The following is a 17,133-nucleotide window of genomic DNA, read 5'->3' as shown; positions in this document are numbered from 1 at the left end:
ACTAAGACAAATGAAGTGGTGTAGCTGCAAGGCCAAGTGACCTTTACAAGGAATACTCTAGAAACCGAGTGGAGGAGCTGGCAGCCATGGAGGAGGTAGTGGTCTGTCCGTTCATAGGCATCTGCAGATTAGCCATTAGTGTCTGAATGGAATCTTCTAAATAAGCAACACTTCACCAAGTGCTGACCCTTGCTTCTTAGCCTCAGCACTCTTAACTTCTCTGGCTTTTATTTGCCAGGGAACCTTACAGAATGTCTACCTGGGCTGTGCAGGATGATCTCCAAGGAGGGGTTACCATAGAGAAGGACATTGGTCCCAGAGACTTTCATCAGAGAGAAGAGCTGTGAGCTGGGAGGCCTGGAGTGTGGGAGTTAGCTCTGTGTGCTGTGCATCAGCTGCTTCTTCAATGTAAAAACACAACCCTTACCTCAGAAGAAGTGAGACGGTTTATTCTGGGCCAAATATGAGTGACTGTGGCTCGGGAACACAGATTTAGGTAACCCCAGACACTGTTCCAATGTGATAAGAGTTTAATGCAGTGTTTGTAGTAAGAGAACAAAGAGAGCTAGACAGCAAGGCCGTTTTCATTGATGTGTGTGGAAATGGCAGGCAGGCAGGCTTCTGCTCCAGGTCTCAGATACTATCTAATGACATTCTTAGGCTGATGGAAGCGAGGGGTCTGTTACTGCATTCCAAAGGGTTTACCTAATAGTCACAAGAATGTTAGGTCAGACACAGAGGCACTGACAGTGATGACTGTCAGTGGACTAAGGTAGCCCAAGATCATTTTGACTCCTATCTTTTCACAATCAGTTAGTCACCTTGGTACTAAGTTTAACAGAGGTGTGTCTTTTTTTTTTTACTTTCCGGGAATTTGCTTGCCCTTATTTGTTTTCTTGCTATGAAACAGATGCAGTTCTTCACAGGTAAAAGAGGAAAAAGCTAACGTTCCTGATGTTTCTGCTCCGACCAACTTGTCCAAGCAAGGTCAGCCTTTTGTTAACATTGAGAGTTTTTGAGGTCATGGCCTTAAATGTTGCCTGGAGCCCCAGGTCTTACTTAATATAGTTAATTATATTGCCCATGTTGTTCAGGCCTAAATATGGTAGAGTAGAGCTGTGTATGGTGTTGGTCTCCAGAGTTGGTCTCATGCTCTTTCTGGGGCCCACCCTGTGGGGACTCAGCAGAGCCACTAAGAAATGCCTGAGCGGTAGCCCTTGAATTAGGCACAGTAGGAGAGATGAACTTTGGAATTATAGAGTAGTGTTTTGGGGGACTTTGTGAACAGGGGCTCTTTGGGGGAAGACAGGACTGCTGTGTAGAGGTTGGGTTCAGCATGTCTGCAGGCAAGGGCGTGTGAAAGAAGGGCAGAGGAAATAGCTGAGAAGTTAGGCTGGAACCAAGCCCTGATGAAGAATTTGGATCCTCTTTCTGTAGGTATTGAGAAACTTTTGCTGCTTTTGAGACTGATAAGATATCTGTTTGTTTTAAAAATCTTTAAAAGACCTAGCCAAAGTTAAAATTCACACCATGTGTGGTTGTGCAGCTTTTAATCTCAGTGCATGGGCAGTAGAGGCAGGAGAATCTTGGTGAGTTCAAGTCCCAGCTTGGTCCATGGCAAGATTAAAAAAAAGAAAGAAAGAAAGAAAGAAAGAAAGAAATGCAATGGAAATGAAGTGAAAAGGAAATGGTGAGGAAGGTTGCCGCCAGGTGTGGCGGTGCACATCTTTAATCCCAGAGTGCTCTCCGGAGGCAGAGACAGGCAAAGCTCTGAGAGTTTGAAGCCAGCCTGGGCTACATGGAAAAACCTTGTCTCAAAAAAGAAGGAAAAAAAGGAGTTAAAGATTCCGTATAAATAAAAGCAAAACAAAACTCAGGTTTACTCACTGAGAAATGTTTGTTTTGTGGGCTAGAGTTCTGATTGTAATCTGGTTAGTATGGTGATCAAGGTTCAGGACAACTAGAAACAGGATTGTTAGGAATCTTGGAATCTTGATTTGCACACACAGCCCTGTGTGGTGCTTATTTATGAGGCTGAGATCTGAAGTCTACAAAGTGAGACTTCCTTATGAGGCTTGTGGCCAGTCAGACAATTTAGGTGGGACCTCGTGTGGCCTTCTTAGTTCCAGAAAAGAGCCAACTCTCCTGGTGACCTCTGTCATGTATTATTACTCAGAAAATTCCTAAGGGCCCTGGTTGAACCTTTACCCATGTATGATATTTATAAAAATACAGCTTTCTGCTTGCTTTAAGCAGGGCTTATACTCCTTTACTAAGGAAATTAAAAAAGTAAATCTATTAGCACCAAAGTGAGGAGCAAGTTTGTTGACAACTGGTTAGCACTGGTTTTGAAGCATATTGTCTAGCTGAGTCTAGAAGTGGTGTAGAGGGCACCTGGTGAGATTGACTACTGCAGACAGATGATAGTTTATCCTGTTCATCACTTCCTGCTGAGTGAATCTCTAGTACCTGAGACACAGTGAGGACCAAGCAAGTGCTCTCTGGAAGGACAGATGCTGGGCAAGTCCTACTCCTGTCTCCTAGGAGTATCTGTTGTCAAGGGTGGAAAAGCTGGTAAGCTGCCTTTCCGGCTTGAGTCAGTTGTGAAGACTTTAAAATGCCTTGGTCAGAGGCAGTCTGTAGTTGTTCTTCAATCCCTTTAGACCAAACAACCAAATAGAACTGAAGTAACTGAAAAACATCACGTCTCATAGGCTGACTTTAAAAAATGCAAGCACGTAGTATAACATTCTCTTCTTTTGCTTTTAAAAGGGTCAAGATCCCAAATTAACATACTTCCTTCTAAGCCAAGATTTCAGTTACTTGACTCAAAGCCCAGAGGATAAGATGGAAATCCAAGGAGGTTTGCTAAAGCTTTGGGCAGCAATGAAATTTCTTCCCTGGCAGCTTGGAATTTTTCTAAGTCCAGTAATTTATTATAAAAATACTATTTTTTTTTAACATTTAGTAAAGAATTTTAGTAAGTGGATACATTTTGTGTAAATATTAAGGTTTTCTTCCTTTTCCTTGACAGACAAATGGGAACATTTGAAAGTGGCCTCACTTCTGTGACTCTTAAGTGCTTCAGAACCATTGCAGTGGAGCAAAGTATGTTGTTCACTGGAGGATCTGGAACTCTTAGTGTTGCTTAAGTTGAGGCAGGTTCTAATAGAATATAGACATAAATTTTGTGCTTAGCGTTCTTGAATTAAACCCCCCAGATTCTGATTTTAGATTGTTAAGACACTCCTGTGTTGTCTCTCAAGATATGTAGCACTTTACAGTTTTGTTTTGCTGTTTTAAAATTTATTTAAACAACATTGCCTAAAACCTTCTATTCCATGTATGTATGTATGTATGTATGTATGTATGTGTGTGCATGCATGTGCTATGGGCATGTGCTTGGAGGACAGAGGATAGGAGTTGTTTCTCTTTTTCTACCATGTGGCTTCCAGGGATCAAACTCAGGTTGCTGCACTTGGTGGCGAGTAATTTACCTGCTGAGCTGTCTTGCTTGTTCCCAGTTCTACTTTTTAAATTTTTAGTCTACTGTCCAGTGTGAAGAAGCCAGTTGATAATGTAAGACAAGACCTTAATATACCAGGCAGTCTGATAGATACCCAGGGTTGGGTGCAGTGCTAGAGGAAGCGCCAGTGCTGGTTCCTGTCTACTCAGTGCATTAGCCGGTGGCTCATGTTCCTGAAAATGATACCCACTGCCAACTGTTAGGTACCAGAGTCTTTTATAGAGCAGAGCTACTGTTCTTCGCAGCTCTCTGTGGGCACAAGGACAACTTTGTTTACTTTTAGTGGGGCCGGGATAAGATTCTCATCAAATTAGCATTCATCCTGAGAAAGTCAAGAGTGACATTCAGTCCTGTCCTCAGGACTGTAGGGCAGTTAGAAATCAGAGCATCATTAGAAGGAAGAAGCACAAAGCGCTGTCTTCTGATTAGTCCTGAGACAGGAGATGGGTATCCGTTAAAGTCCCCAGAGCCTGGGACTGACTCCCAGTCTTGGTTGCCAGGTTATATTTCTTTTGCTTCTCCCCCCACCCTGCCTCTCATCTTGGGAGGTTGGATGACATTTGTTCTTTGTAAATAGTTTGTGCTCTTAATGTGACTCTGAGAACAAGTCTGTCCTCTTCCTTTGCTTTAGCGTTGGGTGCTAGCATTGATGTTGGGCACCTGCAAACCAGGCTCAGGGGGACGTCCCTCCACTGCTTTGACTGCACCAAGAGACGTGGTTGAACATCTTTATTTAGTCCGTAAACTCAAAACTGAGTGGCTACCTTTCACTTTGGTGTCCGTGGGTGAGAGAACTACTGTTGTGTTAACATTGTGGCTTCCTGTATTCCTGACTATGCAGAGATTCTTAGTTGCTGGAGCCAGGGTTAGAGGAAGGATTAGAAGCAACTCCTTTAGAGACTCAGGAGTCTCTTAAGTGTCTGTCTCATACATTAGGGAAGCTCGGTGGCCCTGACTTCAGAGAAAGTGATAACTCAGAGTGAAACTCAATCTTGTTTCGTCATTGGGAATTTTAATTTGAACCAAAGTTTGATTTTAGCCTTGTAGAGTTGTCTGTGTTCTGGTCTGATTTGAGAAAGACTGGATCTGCTCTCTCAGACTGGTTAACTAACTCCCATCCTCTGCTCTTTTGTGCTTTCTCCAGGATGCATGTTGAAGTAGGTAGAAGTCTTTCTTTTGTCACTGTCTTCTACCTTCTTTGAGATGGGATTTCATCCTAACCATCTGCTTGTTCATCTTTATTAGCAGTCCAGTGAGCTCCTGGAAACCCACTTTCTCCGACTCTGGGCACTAGGCTTACAAGTGCACGCTACCATGCTTCTTATGTTCGTCCTGGGGATCCCAGCTCAGGTCCACATGCTCACACAGCAAGCGCTTCACCCACTGAAGTACCTCCTTGCTGGTGTGTAATGATTAAAATACCTGTGTGAAGTGGTGGCTCACACCTTTGACACCAGGACTTGGGAGTCAGAGACAGGAGAATCTCTATGAATTTTCATCAGCTTGCTTTACAGATCGAGTTCCCAGGACAGCCCAGGCCTCACAGAGAAACCCTATCTTGAAAACTTTTTTTTTTTTTTTTTTTTTTTTTTTTTTGTGGTGATGGTTTCAAAAGTGCCTACTTGCTATCAGTGTTTGGGGCTAGTGATGTTAAACATCTCTGATTTTTACACTCTGGTTATAAAGATCTCCAACAGTTTGTTGTTGTTGTTATTATTACTAACAACAGTTAATTGACAGGTATTTCTATTTGAAATGTTACTGGAAAGTACGTATTATCTCCCAGTTACTGTAGTCATTGCATCAAACAAAAGATGCAGTACATACCTTCAGACAGCTGCCAGCTGTAAGACCTGCTTTCTTCTAAAGCTCTCTTGTGCCTGTTTGTTTTTAAAAGAATTTGTTCTTGTGCATGGTGAGATATAAGTAACAGAAGCTACTGTATATTTTGTATTTTATATGTAGGGATGTTTCACTTGCTCATTTGTCAGTGTGTGTTAGGCATGCCTACTGTTTCAGGAGGCCTAAAGGGGAATCCGATCTCCTGGAACTGAAGTTATAGACAGTTATGAGCTGCCATGTGGAACCCAGGTCCTCTGGAAGAACAGCCAGTGCTCTTAACTTCTGAGCCATTTCTCCGGCCCCTGAAAGCTGCCTCTAACTAGGGGAAGGGACAAAGGGACATCACTGTCACTGGCATTTCTCTGACTTTGTGCTTTCCTATGTATGTTTGTGTTTTCTAGTAGCAAAGTAGGAAGTAATCTCATGGTACTTCTGCTTTTTATGTTTAGTTATATCTTCAAATATTTTCCATCCATTTAAATAACTTTTGGAATACTATTTTGAATTGCCTTGTAATATTGCAACTTGATTTAGACTGATGTGTCATAGATGGAGATTCTCTGTATTTATTTTGAATGTGCATTTAATAGAATTGTTTATAATTACCTAAAATAAGAGTTACTGGGTCAAACTACTGGGATGCTTCTGCTTCTTCATATCCCCTCTTGATTCACTAGGGATAGAACCTATTGCCTTTCTTCCTGTTCATTTGAAAAACAGTCTTTGAGTGCACTGACATTCAGCGAATTGAGTAGACCCTGCAGAAGAAGGAGGATAGATGTCTTTAGAAAATCTCACAGGACAGTAGTTCGTGGTCTAATGATCTAATGACAGTAAGCAGAAGCTTGGAATTGTAAAGGCAGGCATGGAAAGAGTACCTTTTGTTAACCTCTGTTGGTATTTCAGTAAGAGGATGCCACAGGAAAATTCTTACAAGTCATCATTCAAATGCTCAGAACTGGACCAAAGTAGAATCTGTTTGCATCATCTGTGCCTTGCCTTCAGATTATCCTTGGCAGTGGAGTAGTGATGTCCTTGGAGTGTTCAGCAGCGTTTAGGCTACATTTCAAAATGGCGGCAAGTGTTTTGCTCATGGTTCTCATGAATTCTGCCATCATGGCAGCCCCACTATGGTGTTTGGTGTCACTACAAAATACTTTCCTGTGGTTTCACTTCTTTCCTAGCAACTATGGGGATTTAAGGCAGCACGCACTGTTGGCTTCTTTGTTAGTGTGTCATGCAGAGTATTACTTTTTTCATCTCATAGTCACTGGACTTAGGGCTCATTATTGCAAGTCCACATTTCCCCTGGGCTTGTGGTGTCTTTTTGTCTAGTGACAATGAGTGACATTATAGTGTGTTCTGTGGCTAAGGTGCTTTGTTGTGGCATGTAGAAGAACCCCTGTGAGGGAGGTAGTGTGCCGGCAGGTTCTCTGCTTCTGGATGGAGTGACTGAGAATACTTAGTATCCAGTGCCGGTATTGTCTGACTGAGGACACTTAGTATCCAGTGCCTGGTATTGTTCTTCAGCTGCCTTCCTTCCCTTAGTGCTTTTTCTTGGACCTTTGTTGTTCTTCTTCAGCAATTACAGCACCAGCCATGCAGGGACCATCACTTAGTTTCTGTGGACTGCTCCGACTGCTAAGGTCTCAGTGTGTATAGGCCTTCACCTGGTCCTCAGAATGAGATATTGTTCTCTAAAAGAAAGGGGTAACTTCCTGGAGATTTGTACTGTATCAAGGGGTAATTGAGACTCTTACATGAAATTCTTACATAAAGTTCCAAGCACATGCTAAGCTTCTAGCTGTTGACATGTGATGTCTATGTAAAACATAGTTCTCATCTCGAAGGAAGAGAGTTCATTCTTGAGCTAAGTTTGAGTGGCCATGGCCAGGATGTAGATTCGGGTCACTCTAAATACATGTTCTCATGTGGAGACATTTATAAAGTTCTTGTAGCCACAGAACAAAAGCAAGTCATAAATCCAGGCACTTTTTCAAATACACTGGTAGGAATCTCAGGTGGCCTAGTCCCAGCAGGCAGAGATAGTTTTACTATAGGCCTCTGTAGGATGCTCTGTAATCAATGGCATTCTCGGCTTGTGAGTAATCTGTTAGTATCTTCTAAGAGTCTCAATGTGATAAGTCACGAGGATGCTTTGAGATAGGTGAATGGTTGTTAAGAGTACTAAAAACAGACCAAGATAACTTGGTTCTAGATCTATAACTCTCTACAGTCAGTTCAGTCTTGTAGAGTCTTCAACATAGTGTTGCTTTTCCTGCAAACAGCAGATCACAGTGATTATATGATTATAGCACAGGTCTAGTTAGAATTTCTGCTTGTGCATTGTTCCTTGCTACTCAGTGACCTGGTTGTAGGAAGTGGCCATTTTGCTGGCTGAAGCTCGGGCTGGGTGTGTCCTTGTGTTGTAGGAGTCTTTGTTGAATGTAGCCTTCTTCTAGGGTTTGGGGTCGGATATTAGCTACCCTCTCTGATTATTACCTGGCTAATCCAGTCAGCTGCTTAACCTGTGATCCCTGTCTTTGTCCTACTGAGCTGCCCCATCACACCTGAACCACAAAGCCCTGGGGCTAGCTATGCTTTGAGACACTGGCTCCTTTATAATGCCTTACTGTAATACTAGACCCCTGGAAGCCCTCACACCCACAGGAGAAGTACGCCATGGACTGTCAAACTTGAGATTTCAATTCTAAAATAGGTTGAAAGATTGACTTGGGGAAATTGAAGAGGTTTTTGCTTTAGGAAGTTCTGGGTCCCGTTGAACAGTAGCCAAGGCCTTTCTTAATAGCCTGTCTTTAAATTTAATTGTTGGAGGCAGTGTAAAGGCAGCTGCTTCCCTCTTAGGCTGAGGCCTGAGGTAGAAGTTCAGCAGGATCTTTGCTGCAGTCAGAGCTGATTGGTGCAGAACAGCAGGAGTCCTTCCTGCAGCTTATGTCAGAGGACACTGAACTGCTGATGTTTTGATTTTAGGATCAGTTGTACACAAAGCAAGACCATAGCAAGGGTAGAGCAGAAAACAGATCCCTCTGGTTCTAGCTCTCTAGTTAAATGAGGGCGGGCTCCACAGAGAGTCTGGTTCTTATTTTTGATGTGAACAAGTAAATGGATTTGGCGTTTCTTTAGGAAGATTAATGGAGCTTGGAGCAGAATTCCATCATAACTCCCTTCTGAGCTCCCTGGAGCTGAAGTCACCATTTCCCCTTTTCAGTCTAAGATGTGTAGGCCAGTTAGTCTCAAGATTAGCTCTGGTGGCCCCACCATGCGCAGTGTCTCAGCTCATTTAGCCTACAGCAGGCATGCAGTAGGATCTGGAACCCTGGAGCCCTAGAGGACCATCTCTGCTGAGTCGGACACAGAGCTGTAGATGTTAAGGAGATCAACAATGTATATAAAGGTGACCTTAATACAGCTTAAGAGGAAATGGCCCAACACAGCTATACATAATGTACCACAGGATGCTGTTAGATGGGATTTATGGAAACAGTGTGCAGATAAAAGCGAAGAAGGCAGGCATCTCTAGAAGCAGAATCGTTCTTTAATGAGAACAACTGAGGGTCGTAGTCCTCCCCTGAAGTGGGACGCTGCATGTGACTTGAGGTCTTGGGGATTATATACGATGGAAAAGGGAGATCTTTGGGGTCAGTTTCCCTGTAGTCTGGAAGTAGTAGATGCCAGTGAGCTTGGTGTAGGGGTCTCCTTATCGTGAGCTTCTCTAAGTATTACCAGTCAGATCAACTTCCTGTAGGAGCATCACTGTCCACCCTTCACCAAGGACTTATCTCAACAGAGAAGACTTTAGCCTATTGAAAACTGTCCTCTGGAGAACGTAGGCTTAGAGCTGTCGTGCATAGATGAAAAGACACCATGGTAGCAGATGCCTTTAATCACAGCACATGGGAAACAGAAGCAGGCAGATCAAGTTCAAGGCCAGCCTGGCCTGTGTATTGAGCTCTAAGTCAGCCTGGACTTCATTGTCAAACCCTGTCTTTAAAAAAAAGGGGGGGGGCAAGATAGTTGAGGCAAGGGCACCTGTTGAGTGAATCATGTGTAGATCACTAGAAGAGCACAGCAGGGAAGTGAGGTTGAGGGAAAAACTTCCAGACAGTAACAAAATGGCCTGCCAGCACTGTGTTGAAGATTGAGCCTGGACACAGCACAATGGGGCTTCTCTTTGGTGTTACCCTGGCCCATCCCCTTTATCTGCCTTTTTCCTGCGAAGGTTCAGAATCCTGTGCTGAGAGATAGAGCATGCAGTCGGGGTGCCTCCTTCATGTCGTCCTGTAGGCTCTCACCAGATCACCCTGTAGTCACAGTAACGTTTGACAAGACCCACAGAGAACTTGCTAGATCCTTTCTGGTTCCCATACAGACAGTGAGACAGATTGCCCTCTTCTTCTTAGCCCAGTGCTAAATCCGTGTTTTTGTCCTGTACAGGTCTTTTCAGATGGTCGCTGGCTGCCCAGAAAGCTGCTGTAGTGAAACTGGGAGAAGTTGATTTCCAGGTAGGCGGGGCTCTGGTGCCTCTGGACTTTGCCTGGAAGCTGCTCTGTTTGATTTTTGTGGGCTTTGCATGTGTGTCCTTATTTGACTGAGTGAGCAGTAACAGTGGGTCCCAAGGGGTTGTTTCCTCCGTTCCTTTTTCTCATTCCTTGCAGTACTTGGAGAGAAAAAGGAAGAACTGGTGCTTGTTGAGAGCTTTAGAGTCTCTATATTTCCATGTTGGTTAACTCCTAATTGGTTGTTACTGCATTTGCTTCTCGTATGCTATCGAATTGGAGAAATCCAAACCCTTACTGAGAAATTTCATGCTGACAGTAATAACCATAGTGGCCATTATCACTTGACGTGTGCTTGGGCTTTATTAAGTGTGTCTCTTATGGTAATGACTGATTGGTAGGTAATAAGTCAGATGTTTTCTGCAGCTCACACAGCTTCAACACTGCTGAGTCAGAATTTGAACCCACATCTGTTTGCCTTTAGTATGCCTTCCTTGTTCAAATGTTTTTCTTTCTGCATCCCCTCTACCTAGCACTAATGATGCTTCTCCTCTTCTGTAAAACCATTGGATGCCACTCCAGTTTTACTCTAAAATAACTTGCTTGTCATGAGTCTTTTCTGTCTGTTGGCTTGACATCCTAGCTGCTCTGATCTAAACTCCTCCATTTACTGTTGATGCTGACTAGAAATCATGTGTTTCTCTTCTCTTTGGACTGCTTAAGGGGAAAAAAGTAAATTATCTTATTTTATATGTGGTATCATTTTCTAAGTGATGGTTCAGTCTAAGCAGGTTCCAGCAGTCCCCTGAGACAGTTGGATTCTGACACTGATCTGTAAAACAGCAAGTCAGGCTTTGCCTAGTGTCACAGCCAGGGACTCGGTGCAGGTGAGGGTGTAGGAGCGCAGTGACAGGCTCATCATGAACTCACAGTAGATGTGACTCGGGTGCAGAGTGGGGAGGCCATTTAGAGGTGTAGTGCCTGCCCCAGCGTATGTGTGGTTCTGGGTTGGCCTCCCCCCATTTTATTGTTGTAAGTTGTTGACATATGTATTTTTAAAATACAGCTTTCTCAGTCTCATGTTCTAAACAGTACAGTGGACAGCCCTGCAGTATATTCTTGTCTGCCAGGACTGGGGTAGAGTGGTATGTGTTAGGAATCTTAACTCAATAGCATGTCTAGACAGCACCAAATATGTAATTATGTAAAGTCACAGCTAAAGAATGCTGGCTGAATAACTTTAATAATTATGAGCAACTTTGACATTTTCTATTACTTTGTATCCTTACAGTGTTAGCCTATTATTGTAGAAGAGTTATTTTTAGACAAGACAGACTGTATAAGATGTGTTATGAATCTAGTTTTAAAAGTAAACTATATCTTTCTTCCAAACAACCTTACATTCTTGGTTTGCAGACCTGAGTAAGGATCATTTCTCCCAGCACTGTGGTTGAGAAGACACTCTCTTGAAACCATGGTTGGATGTCAGAACTGCCGTATCCATCCAGTTTCTTCTTAGTGGAGACTAACTGACACTCTGCAAAGTATACTACTTTAAAGACAGCTCAGACTACCTGAGTTCATCTAAGCTTTATTTTCTGCCTTCCTCATGTAGTCTGGGCAGTCTGCTGTCTCCTCACAGGAGAGAGGGACCAGCATTCCTTTCTCTGTCGTGCTGTCCTCCCTCCAGCACAGTGTACAGTGGGCATTGCATCCTCAAGTTGGGATTCCTTAAACATTGTGGATATAGTTTCTCCTCTTTAGATTGAGGTTTAACATCTGTCTCTTCCAGCGGTTTCTTGTACAGTGTATGTGTGTGCCTGTGGGGGTGTGTGGATATCTGTCTCTCTGTAACAGTGTCATTAGATGATATAGTTTTTAATATGATATCTTTTTCATTCACGGTTACTAATTTTGTGTCTTGGGAAGCCTACTTTCTTATCCTGAGTATGTTCTGGTGTTTTTCTGATACCATTTTGGCTCGCAGACATCCTGCAATGTTTCCCTCTAAAAACTTGATGGTTTGGGGCATTATTGCTGATGAGTTGGACTGATACTTATCACAAGCTTTGCTGTTAACATACTCAGTCCAGTAAAAGGTCTTCACACATCATTTTGTAAGTTGAGGATTTGAAGCACTCTGGTCCTGGAGTGTCACACATGAGCGGCAGTGTGAAATGGAATAATCAGATAGGTACTATTACTTAGCCTGCTCTAACTTGATGTTTATTTGCTCTATCACGGGGTTTACCCCATATTATTCCTAGGTTTCAGTTTCATAGTAGGCTTCTGGGCTTTCTAGAAAATTTCATTTTTCTCCTTTAACTTGTTGGTTAAAGGAACCAACAAGTGTGATACGGGAATGAGTGTTCTCCAGTCAGTCTTTTGAATTTTGGCTTCTTAGTGTCCTCATAATAACTGAATTTAAACAGATAACAAATACTCCATTATTCTGACAATCTAGTTAGTTGTAAGGTTAGGGGTGATTGAATATAAGAATGGATGCCCAAAGTCCATACTTGGGTATTGGGAGGCAAACAAGACAGGAAGAAACAGGGTGGCCACCAGAGCAAACTTCTTCTCCTTCCCGTGCTGTGTAAATCAGGCTTTACAGAGGAGCACAGTGCTGAGAGCTGCGGGTTCTCTGAGGACCCTCTGGCCATATCTCAGAGCTGGCACTCCCCATGCCGCCTACTGAGGGGTTGCCAAGGGTGCTAAGCAGCTCAAGGGCCCAACAAAGCAGAATTCTCTCAGGAAACATTAGCTTCAGTTGATAACTCTTAGAGAAACTGGGACAGTTCCCAGGCCACTCTCCATTTTGCTGGGATAAACAACAGCATTAGTAGAACCTGGTTGGAGGCATAGGTAATAAAATTCACTGTTCTAATTATGTCCTCTTAGCAGGCTTATATTACATCTGTTTACTTAACCCTGAAAATAGTGCCTAAAGCACAGATTTGTATTCATTATCGACTAAATTAAATGTCTGTTTTCAAGAAGGGCATTTGTTTTGCTTAGTGTTCACCACTTTTGACTAAATGGGTATTTATAGTCTCAGGCATGTCAACCTTTTTTTTTTTTAAAGGAGTTATTTTAATGTGTGTGTTTGTGTATGTCTGTGTGTTTCTGTGTGTGTGTATTTACACATGCCTGCCTGCTTGCCTGCCTATCTATGCAGATTAGAGGCTAATCCTTTGATCCCCTAGAATTAGTTATAGATGGTTGTGAGCCACCTGATTTGAGTGCTTGAACCCACTGTGCTATTACTCTGGCCTTTGACCAGTTGGCTTATAATGAGCTGTTTTATATTGTTCACAAGAACCAAATTTAGAATCTTATTTTTATTTAAGTAGCTCTCCATGCTGGAGGAAAAAAAAAAAAAAAAAAAAAAAAAAAAAGGCATGGCTCCATGTATGGGAGGCAAGCACTTTAACACTGTCATAGGCCCCTGTACTTTGACGGCAATCTTGTCTTTTATTGTGTTGTCTCGTCTTTCTGGGACAACATTTCTAATTGTCACACAAGATTAGCCATCCTTGTCATTGCTATTTCAGTGTCTGCACTTTGGTCAGCATTAATTTCTGTTGCTGGTTGATTCTGTGTGGCCCTGGTTGGCCTGGAACTCACTATGTAGACCAGGCTGACCCTGAATCACAGAGATCCACCAATCTTTTCTTCTGAGTGCTGGAACTAATGGTGTGGGCCACACCTAGCTGTGGTGCCTATTTTAAGTGTTCTAATCTTCAGTTTAAGTGAGTGTTCTGTTTCTAATGACATCATTGTCTTTGTTATATTAGTGGGTGATTGAAAATGATAAAAAGAGGCCTTTGAATTAGATTTTTATTGAAGGTTGAGTTTCGTAGAGTGATTTACTGAGGCAATAAGAAAACAGAACGAATTACTTTTAGCCTTTGCAATTAATTGTAATTAAATATGTAAACAAAATTACCTTTATTTAATTAAATGTACATACAAAATTCTTTTTTCCTTTATATTGTAAGGATGATTATAGTTTATATTTTATATAGTAAACATTTCTAAGTATAGAAGTAAGATTTTTTTTATCTGATTCCTATTGATCATTTAATAATCTCATTGATCACTGTCATTGATAGTGGTTGTCAATGTTGATAAGAACCAAGAGTGAAGTAGGAATATGCACATTTTAGAAATAGTCTCGGACAGCCTTTTGATTACCATTTTCTTGTTCTTGCATTACTTTTTTTTTTTTTTTTTTTTAAATAGTGAAATAGGTTTGGATAGAAGACAGCAGGAGTTGAGTGGTGCCTATGGCAGTCTGTCACAGACAAGGCGATAATTCTAGGAGTGTCTTCTTGAATAGCGCTTTGAAAACAATGAGGAGTTGGGGTGTGTGGCCAACATGATGGGAGGGGAAGAAGCTTGAGAGTGGAAATCTTGTCAGAGCTGCTTTTCAGAACAAGAGCACTTACTGGACTGAGGATTAAAATCACAGAGCTTCAAATGGTTCTGAGGAACGAGAGCAACTTGACTGACACAGGAGCCCCTCTACATCATGACAAACCAAGGGTAACCCAATATACACGTATTCACCAGCCTAGTGACAGATTAGCCTAGGGAACCTGCTGCCAACCAGAGCATTGCAAGCCTTGACCACGACCAGAGTGGAAGGACAGTCCTGCTGGATTTAGGTCACGATTTGTCCCATTGTAAGTCAAACTCTGGTAGGGCAGAACTGTCTGTTTTTAATATTAGAATTGCACATGCTGGGTCTGGGCCAGAAAGCATAGCAGCACTGGCAGGTGTGTGGGTGACTGTCCTGTCAGAGGGTCTCTCAGTCCCGAGGTCGTTCTCTGCCCACTGTAACCTGCTACTCATACAGCTTCCATGCAGACTTGAGATTATATTAACCAGTTTTAATTAAAGCTATAGAGGGGGACCATGGAATGAACATAATGTCAGTAATGCAAATACAAATGAGCTGGGAAAATTTGGCAGAGCCGAGCCTTCTCCCAGGATAAGCTTATATGAACCACAGAGTTAACCAGAAAGTAAATTCTGTCTAAGAAAATCTAGTGCTGGGCATAGAGAGATGATGGCCCAGTAGTTAAGAGCATTTGCTGTTCTTGTAAAGGACCTGAATTCAGTTTGCGAATATACATGGACAGCTCACTACCACCTGTAACCGTAACCCCAAGGGAACTGACATCTGGCTCTGGAGGAACCTCCACCCCCTACCCCCTTAACAAAAATAAAAGAGGAATACCCACTTAGTTGTTGAAGTCACCCAGAGTGGTGAGCACTGTGTGGGTAGCTGAGACAGAAAATGCAGACTTATGGTAGAGTAGTTTATCTGTTTTATGGTAGAGTAGTGGTTTTATCTGTTAGGATAGAAGGCACCGCCTTTAAGGAGCATCCTTTTAAGGAGCCCCAGTCCTGCATCTAACAGGACTGTAGATGTGCCTCTCTCTCTGGAGAGTAAGGTAGCCTTTAGTTAGGCTTGGCTTGCTCTTATCAGAGCAGGACTGCTAATCGCTCACCTGTCCCTGTGCGTTCTTAAGCAGGGTCCACACCAAGAAGCAGCTACTCCCACTTCAACCCAGCTTTTATGTTTATTTCGGAATCATTTAGTTATTTTTATAAAATTTTAGTGTATTATGTATCCATCCCCTAACATGTTGTTGGTAATAATGCTGGGAAACACAATAGTTTTTCTTCAAAAGGTAGACTTTATTCAAAGAATTAAAAATGAGCCCAATAGCCATGGATGGTCAGAAGAAGAGGAAAGAGGGACAGTTCTCTATATCCTTAGGTTCTGCTATTGGAAACCTTTGGAAGAGAAAACAAAGGGAGAAAAATGAGCTACTCAGAGCTGTTCCATTGCAATAAAAATGTATAAATGCTTTGCAAAGTCACAAGTCAGTGGGTATTTCCTGCAGGTGTGTGGTGTATGTGTCCTTGTAAGGGCGCAAGAATACATAGACTGAAGGCAAGCTGAGGAGAGCATCTGTTCTTCCTTTAGTGGTTCTTACTGGTTTTACTTGAAAATGTAAACATTGAATAGTAAGTACTTGATAGGAGTGGAAGGCCTTTCTGGAAGTGGAAGCACAGTTTGACAGACTGCAGACAGGGCTTAGGAACCAGCTTTACAGTGTTTTGAACCTGGTAGGATCTCATGAGTTTAATGGTGGAGTTGCAAGCTCTCCCTTTGGTCTCCTCACGGTTGAGATCATCAGACCTACTGTGAGTACCGTAGAGATGGGAGTTGGTTTCTGTCCCACCATGGAGGGAGGCCGACAGCATGGTATGGTTGGGCATGAGTGTGGTTTCTTGTTGAGGAAGCAGAAGAGTTGTGTAAAGTCCCTGGAGACAAAGATGGGGTGGCTTGAAGTGGACAGAGGGATGTCTGAGCTCTCACATCTGCTTTCCTGCTTCTAACACCAGCATCTCAAAGCTAGGAGCCAGGTTCCCAGGGGCAGGGGTGTTTGAGGGCAGGTGGTGGTGGATGGGTAGGTGGGGAGGGGGATATTTTGTTCAGCAGCTTGATTTTGTGGATGAGCAGCTAGCTCTGTTTAAAAAAAATGATCTAAAGGTATCTTTTAAGGCATTTCATAACTCAGGTTTACTCAAATAATGCTTTGTAGTACATTTCTCATTAACTTTAGAAACCAGTTTCTGTATCAAAACAGTACAGTGCTTGTCTCACTTATACAGAGGTTGCTGTTAATTTGATATATTTTATGTTGACTTTAAAAAGCGTACGTGAAATAAAGTTGCCTGTTTCCCTTGGTGCACATGCAGTGAGTTGCATGTGAGACGTCACATTTCCTCCCCGCCTCCTGCAGCAGCTCTGATCCCTTTTCTTCCTGTCCTTTTCCCCTTAGGAAGTTTCATTTGTACAGATCATTGAGAGAAGCAAATTTCTTTTGCTCAGTGTAATGTCTGAGAGTCACCTGAGAGGTGAGCTTGCTGGTCCCTCTCAGCTGTAGGAGTCCATGTTGTGTGCTATGCTGAAGTGTGCTTGTCCAGTGGCCCACTGAGGGGCATTTGGTTCTGACAAATTTTTGACAAGTTTTTGACAAACTTCACGACAATTTGTTAAGAACATTTGTGCATAAGTCTGTCCTTTGTACAGAGGACAGACTATGTGATTGGCATACAATTTATTAAAGATGACTTCTTACTGTGTTGCTCAGACTGCCTTCCCTCCTTGGGCTGAAGTGAAGATTGGAAAGCAAGTGTGTGCCGCCATGCTCACCTCCATTTAAC

The 17,133-nt window shown here is 42.6% G+C and overlaps 1 protein-coding gene across 4 annotated transcripts in view; it reads left to right on the top strand.

Moving 5' to 3' along the window:
• Sipa1l1 (signal induced proliferation associated 1 like 1) overlaps positions 1–17,133 on the top strand; it is a 265,544-nt gene that overhangs the window by 86,014 nt on the left and 162,397 nt on the right. For 3 of the 4 annotated variants that reach the window (XM_076921784.1, XM_076921780.1, XM_076921781.1), the window contains one exon: positions 9,824–9,891. The exons of the other annotated variant lie outside the window; for it this stretch is intronic. The gene's annotated coding sequence lies outside the window, so the exon portion shown is untranslated. The remainder of the gene's footprint in view (positions 1–9,823; positions 9,892–17,133) is intronic. 4 annotated transcript variants of the gene reach the window in all.

The sequence above is a fragment of the Arvicanthis niloticus genome, chromosome 23 (assembly GCF_011762505.2).
Source record: "Arvicanthis niloticus isolate mArvNil1 chromosome 23, mArvNil1.pat.X, whole genome shotgun sequence".
Taxonomy (NCBI): Eukaryota; Metazoa; Chordata; class Mammalia; order Rodentia; family Muridae; genus Arvicanthis; species Arvicanthis niloticus.
Note: the sequence above shows the minus strand (reverse complement) of the source record. Positions and strands in the feature narration are given on the sequence as shown.